Source organism: Bacillus rossius, unplaced genomic scaffold, assembly GCF_032445375.1.
Source record: "Bacillus rossius redtenbacheri isolate Brsri unplaced genomic scaffold, Brsri_v3 Brsri_v3_scf255, whole genome shotgun sequence".
NCBI classification, from domain to species: domain Eukaryota; kingdom Metazoa; phylum Arthropoda; class Insecta; order Phasmatodea; family Bacillidae; genus Bacillus; species Bacillus rossius.
Window position 1 is genome coordinate 36,251 of NW_026962432.1, and position 7,475 is coordinate 43,725.

A 7,475-nucleotide genomic window follows, 5' to 3' on the forward strand; every position below is an offset into this window, starting at 1 on the left:
TTGTGCTAAAACTGGACACAGTAAAAAAAAAAAAAAAAAAAAAAAATATATATATACACACACACACACACACATAATTCGAATTCATATTATGCTTAACTGCGTTTGAATTTGCAATCATGCACAAGATGTTTTGTACTTCGAAGTAAAAACAACATAATGTACTATTTAACTACCCACAGTACAAATGGATCCAAAAAAAAAGTGAATTTTCATGCAGACGAAAATGCTTACATTTATTCTATTTATATTAAGTACCCATTACTAACAGCTTATACTGGGTGGAATACAACAGTTGACATGATTTTACTTATATGGCAATTTAATATTTAACCAAAATTAATGGTAAACTAATATTTTAAAGTGTCATTTATGGCCCCTTACCTTCAGCATGTTTGCTTCCTTGCACACAAACGAGGACAAACACATCACCCAACTGAAAAAAAAAAAAAAATTTCACTTGCATCACAAATAATTTAAAATTTTTCACCACATGAAGTAAATATTTCGCAATAAAAAAAAATATAGCCCTAGGACTCGTGTGCACACCTTTTCTTCCCCACATCGCACACGCAAACAAAACTTCCAAATTATTACAAAATCACTCGATTATTATACATACATAAACACACATGTATTTTCCGAATAAGTGAGAAATGCAGGCCGATGAAAGTCAAATTTCGTTTCGGAAATTAAATCTCGCACAACTACCGACACATAACCAAACTTGCGTACATTTACATAGCATTAACCCTCTAAATAATAAACAAATGAAAGCAGAAAAAACAACATCGCTACCCACCGCGCGCGCTCCTGGCGGCGGGAGTAGGAACTACTTTGCACACAGACCGACATAGCCCCCTGCCAAAAACAGTAAAATAAATAATATATATAAGTCTTTTGGCGGGAAAAAATTTCTCAACCGCCTGGGAGCACCCTAGTGTGTGCCTGTCTTTAGGTTATGTTACTTTTAACTTCATTTTCTACAGGCAGACGCGAGGGTGCTCGCCCATTATTTTTATTTTTTTAAATTCTTTCCTACCTTTGGTGTGCCATGCAAGAATTTATCGTCAAAATGGCGGCCCCGAGTGCAAATTTCTCGTCTGCACTGCTGGCTGGATGATTATGTGATGTTTTGAAGGAGGGTGTTTTTTTTTTTGTTTGGATTTTGTGTGAGGGGGGGAGGGGGCTGGGCTAGCTTTTTTTTTTTTTTAAATTTTCTAAACATTCATCTCTTATGTAACAGTGTTCAGCATTAAAAAATTTAAAAGAAGAGGCACTTACTCATCAATTTCAAAACAGCCTATGAAGAAAAATAAAAAAAATTTAAATTCATTCCAGTTTTATACATTCATGATTTGATCACATGTATAACTTTTCTTTTTTATTACCTTATTTAATTTTATTATTATTACTACTATTGCTGCTACAACCTAGAAGATACCTCAGTGATACTAATACCTGCTGGTAAAGTTAAAGGTTTCACCTTTCTTTCTTTAAACATATCACAATACCTTTCTTGAGTTAAATATTATCTAATGGCTTTAAGAAGTTATGGTAATGTTCATCAGTTATAGAGTGTGGGTTTGTGTGTGTGTGTGAGAGTGTATTTTGAAGAGGGCTTTGGTGGTTGGGATGGTGAGGGTGGTGGGTGTTGTGTGTGGGGAGGGGGGGGGGGGGGGGGGAAGTAAAAGAGTGTTCATTACACGATTTCTCCTGTTGTTTGTAACAATCACACCTGGTATAGCTATTTCGAGTGGCAAATACAAACTGCAAAAAAAAAACATCTATATCATTGCCAACGGCCATATCACGATGAACACAACCGGTTCTCGTCCGATCACCGAAGTTAAGCATCGTCGAGCGTGGTTAGTACTTAGATGGGTGACCGCTTGGGAACACCACGTGCCGTTGGCACTACTATTTTGCACCCTACAGAAAAAAATTTTTTTTTAAAAATTTCAATTTTAAATTTTTTTTTCCCCCACAATCACCACATTTCCCCCCCCCCCCCCCCTAACACACACACACACACACACTCACTCTCTATCAATCAATCAATCAATCAATCAATCAATCAATCAATCACTCACTCACTCACCCACCCAGCAGCAGCTGTGAATCTTTGCATGTGTATACCTCATACAAAATTCAAAGTGAAAAAATAAATAGATAAGTGTATATGTATGTATGTATGTATGTATGTATGTATGTATGTATGTATGTATGTATGTATGTATATATGTATATATATATATATATATATATATATATATATATATATATATATATATATATATATAAACACACACACACACACCTATTTTGAAGTTTCTCTGTTTCAGTGGGCAGTTATGTATAATAATGAGAGATTCAAAAAGACGTTGATAACAATGTCATCAATGCCTGTTTAGTGTGCTCATTTGTTGGATGGTCGGCAGCAATACTAGAGGTGGTACAGCTGTAACCTGTAAAATTGTACCTGCAATGTGTTGTGTATGGAAAAAAATAAAAATTATATCATCTAAATTTTTGTTATCCAACAATAACCTTCCCATCAATGCATGATGTCACAGTAGCCATAGCTCTACTCTTTCTGCCATATAACATTGGGGAAAAAAAAAAAAAAAGGAGCTATTAGAATAATAACAAAAGATAAAAAATCATCTAACTGCAGACCAAAATTCAAAAAACTTAAAGTCCTGACTGCCATAAATGAATACGTTCTAGAAACTTTTTATTCATTCTTAAGAAAAAGAAGAAAAAAAAAATTATTATTTTTTTTTTTTTTTTTTTTTTTTTAGATATTCGCACATAGGTATAACACCAGAAATGCTAGTAAATTGAGGATAGTTGAACATAACACTAGGCGATTTGAAAATGGACTAAATTACTTGGGAGTAAAACTTTACAACTTAATATCACAGAAAATAACTAAAACAATTTACCAGTATTAAAAAAAAAAACAGTAAAAAAAATTCTTCTAGAATATCCTACCTACCCTCTGAAGCTATTCTTTAATTTGATTGATAATAGAGAAATTGAACTGTTAATTTGTTGAATGGACTTGTGATAACAGCTGCTTCATGTTTTGCATAAAGTTAAATTGTGTAACATGTTATGTATTTTTTTTTTTTGAAATTTTTTTTCTTGGTAACTTGCATCATGTAAATATTAATTGTCTGCACATACATGTTCTATATCCCGGAGCCTTGACTCCACGTGGGATCAACAGAACAAAAATACAAAAAAAAAAAAAAAATCCAGCTCACTAATCTAGGTGCATTTTGCTAACAATATTTGGAATATATATATATATTTTTTTTTGTGTAACATGCAAATTCTGTATTATTCTGCACACATTATTTATAATCTTCTATCATTTTCTTAGATAATAACTATTAATTCATAAAATAGATTGTGTGTGCATAACCTCCTGGAAACATTTGCACTTACCTCCTACTTTACTTTTTCATTTAAGCAATCCTATTCGCATGTATACACTTAGGTTGCAGCATCGAAATTGTGTAAAATTCAAAGTGTGTATTGCCTGAAAAAAAAAAAAAAAAAAAAAAGACATACCAAATATTTGCATACAGCGACACACTACATATTTGCACACAGTGGAGTTTTGCGGTAATTAACCTAGCACAATTTACCACACGCAATCACACGCCCGCGATGAGATAACACACTCGCTGTTTTCCTGTTGACCGGCACGAGGAGTAAGAAAAATTGATATTTACACGAGCACACACTCCCACACTAGTCACAACGTCGGTCATCAAGTTGTGTTGAAAATTCCTGTAGCCTCTGTTTTCCCAAATGATTTCACTTAAAATTTCATTTAACAAGACCATAAACAAATTTACAATACTAATTTCTTAAACAAACACTTCAGCGAACAAGTGACTGTCGCATTCATTACAAAGCTTACAACTTAACAGATGTTTCCGATGTGAAATAAAATAAGAAAATGTTTTACAACCAACCTAGAACATTTAGTCAAAACGTTTTTGTCCTGGTTTATGATTATTTTCCGTGACATGAATGTTTCAAAACTAATAAAAATACGAATGCAGCCAAATATAATGAAGTTAGCACATAAAAGACGACTTAAAATATTTCATTTTTCGAGAATTGGCAGAGCAAGAACGCACAGGTCCAACGGAAATTTCTTTAAAGATAAACGACCATCGGACAAAAACACCCCCTCCCCTCATCCTCAAAAATACGTGAATAATATACTTTTTCAATTATATTTTTATCGTTTTTTTTTTTTTTTTTTAATATACTCATTAAAACTTCAAAATAAGCAGGTACTCGTGTGTTTTTCTCTCTACAATGTACCTGATCTCGGTGCGTAAACCTACATCATTTAGAGATGGAATTAATGTACACATACAAGTAAAATTTTGTTCCATTGTAAAATTGAGAGAAAGAAGGTTTTCCAAACGCATTAAGTATGGAGACTTTAAATAAGATTACGAGCTTATAAATGTTTGCAACGAAATAAAGTGACCATGTATCTGCAATTTCAAAAATATTTTTGCTCTGCTAACCTCACATGCAAGCAAGTAAAAATAACCTCACAACTTACTTACCTCTCTCAATTTCGCAGTACCAAAACATAGAAGGGATAAATAGGATAGTTTTTATTCGAAATCCTGCAAGAGTTTTAATTTTTATTAAAATATTTCTCCAATGTAGCATGTGTGTGGAATACTTCATCAGCAACTTGCATCTGCACCTTGAGTGAATTGAAGGGCAGCCAGTTTTAAAAGCTAAACAGAAACTGCACTCTTGAGAATGCATCAGATCCAAGTGAAATGCTTGTTGTGTGTACAGTTAAAAGTTTTATTATTCACACAATGAAAATGTAAACAAAATTTACTCACAATAATAATCACATCATCCTTGGAGGTGCACGAAGAAAGCCATTCCAGGTGGCACTGAACAAGGTGATTTGCTAGTGCTTCCACAGCAAACAGCCTTCATGAAATTATCTCCACATTTTCAGCATACTATACACTAAAGTATACCTAAGTTAATTTAACCATTTTCAAGTGATTCCAGCACAAATTACGTATTTGATTCCTTGAATAACATCTGCAAATGAAAAGTTCCCTGTTTGGTGTAGCAGTAAATTTAAACAGCTCGCAGTGCAAATTAAACAGTGCAGCTGCCATAAAAAAATTACACTATTAGTGGAACTGCCCATTATGTCATCGTAGACTGCTGACATTTAGAAAACATTGAAAAATCAGTGCTAAAGAAGCCCTACATTACTTTCGCTGTCCAAAGTGCGCTGCTCCCTACGTGAGCAAGGCATCGAGAATTTTCTGAACCGTCCGCAACCAGAAAATTGGGTAACCAGATATTTGCAGAGAGAAAATTTTATTTTCACTTTGCTCTTGCATTCTGTAGGATCAGTCTCGTCATGGCAGATACCGCAGCAGCGACTGCAGCACCAGCTGTTGCCCCATCACAGGCAGCTTCCCCGAAGAAAGGCAAGGCTGCGTCGAAGAAGCCACGAGCCAAGCCCGCGCACCCGCGCACATCTGAAATGGTGGCCTCTGCGATCAAGAGCCTCAAGGAAAGGGGCGGCTCATCACTGCAAGCCATCAAGAAATACGTCGCCTCTACCTACAAAGTAGATGCGGAAAAGCTGGCACCTTTCATCAAGAAATACTTGAAGGCAGCAGTGGCTAGCGGCGAGCTTGTCCAAACCAAAGGCAAGGGTGCGTCTGGCTCCTTCAAGCTGGCTTCAGGGACCACCGGTGCTCCGGACCAGCCCAAGGCTCCAAGCGGCAAGCGTGGTGCAGCTGCCCCTAAGGAAAAGAAGCGATCCGTAGCCAAGAAGGCAGCGGTGGGCAAGAAACCAGTCAAGAAGACTCCGCCTACAGCAGAAAAGAAAAAAAAGGCAGCAGCTGCAACCCCCAAGCCCAAGAAGGCACCTTCAAAGGCAAAAAAGGTGTCCAAACCTCCCACGAAGAAACCCCGTGCTCCAAAGCCAAAGAAGGTTGCCCCAAAGAGCAAGTCGCCCAAGAAAGCAGCCCCAAAGCGGAAATGAAGATGCCAGCAGGACCGCTGGCACTTTCTGTGGCACTGTACCACCTTATCGGCCCTTCTAAGGGCCAACAATACTAGTCATGAAGGTATCAGTTGTTGCAATCATTGCCTCCTATAGCCACACCTCTGCCGTTAGGTAAAATTCTGGTTAAAAAATTTCTTATGGTATTTGAAGCGGGGGAAATAAATAAATAAATAAAGAAATTTATCAATTACATTGTGTGTATAGTTTAGGTGCAAAATTATTTAAAGTTTTTAAGCAGGAAAACGTCTTACAAACATCTCACTCTTATTTCAGCATATATATATATATATACACATATATACACACACACACACACATATTTTTTTTGTAAGGATTAGGTCTCAGGGTATTAATGGTGAACTTTATGCTGCTGCTGCTGCTGCTGCTGCTGCTGCTGCTGCTGCTGCTGCTGCTGCTGCTGCTGCTGCTGCTGATGGTGCTGCTACTGCAGACAGGCACTGTTTGAAGAGTTTTTATTTCCTATGCAGAATACATTGCATTGTGTGCAAATCTTTTGTGTACAATATAAACAACCACCTCAAAACACAGACACTATAACTGTGTTTTTCCAAATTCTTATTAATGTAATATATTATTGGCTGGGTAAAGGTCAACGACAGCTAATAGGTACAAAAAGCCAGACAACTGTTTTCCTTTCAAATTTGACAGTTATTTTTAGCCCTAATAAGGGCTGTTTTTTTTTTCCCCCTTGCAAAAAAAATGGCAAGGAACTCAAGCACGCTCGCCACGGATACGCCGGGCAAGCTGGATGTCCTTGGGCATGATGGTGACCCTCTTGGCGTGGATGGCGCACAAATTGGTGTCCTCGAAGAGCCCCACCAGGTAAGCCTCGCTGGCCTCCTGCAGCGCCATGACGGCCGAGCTCTGGAAGCGCAAGTCTGTCTTGAAGTCCTGGGCGATCTCTCGCACCAGGCGCTGGAAGGGCAGCTTGCGGATAAGCAGCTCGGTACTTTTCTGGTAGCGCCTGATTTCTCGCAGCGCGACAGTGCCAGGGCGGTAGCGATGTGGCTTCTTCACTCCCCCCGTGGCCGGCGCGCTCTTGCGAGCCGCCTTGGTGGCCAGCTGCTTGCGCGGCGCTTTGCCTCCAGTAGATTTACGAGCCGTCTGCTTCGTGCGCGCCATCGTGGTCCGTCTGCGCGTGCTGTAAAAATTTCAACAGTTTTGTTAAAGCTGTGGTGCACTGCGATTGGCCCGGCATCTCCATTGGCTGGCGAGAACAGCCAATCACAGCACAGAAGTCGATCCATAGAAACTAACGACAGAGGCGGCCGAGCAGCACATTCCCAGCTCACATTCCCAGCTCGTTCGGAGATGATGTAGTCCTGCTGCTCATCCTGAAAGTAGTCAGAATAGTCCA

The 7,475-nt window shown here is 38.2% G+C and overlaps 1 non-coding gene across 1 annotated transcript; it reads left to right on the forward strand.

Moving 5' to 3' along the window:
- Positions 1-1,797: 1,797 nt before the first annotated feature.
- Positions 1,798-1,917, forward strand: LOC134543942 (5S ribosomal RNA). Its single transcript, XR_010077385.1, has one exon. It is a non-coding gene; the product is annotated as a 5S ribosomal RNA (ribosomal RNA).
- The last annotated feature ends 5,558 nt before the right edge of the window (positions 1,918-7,475 follow it).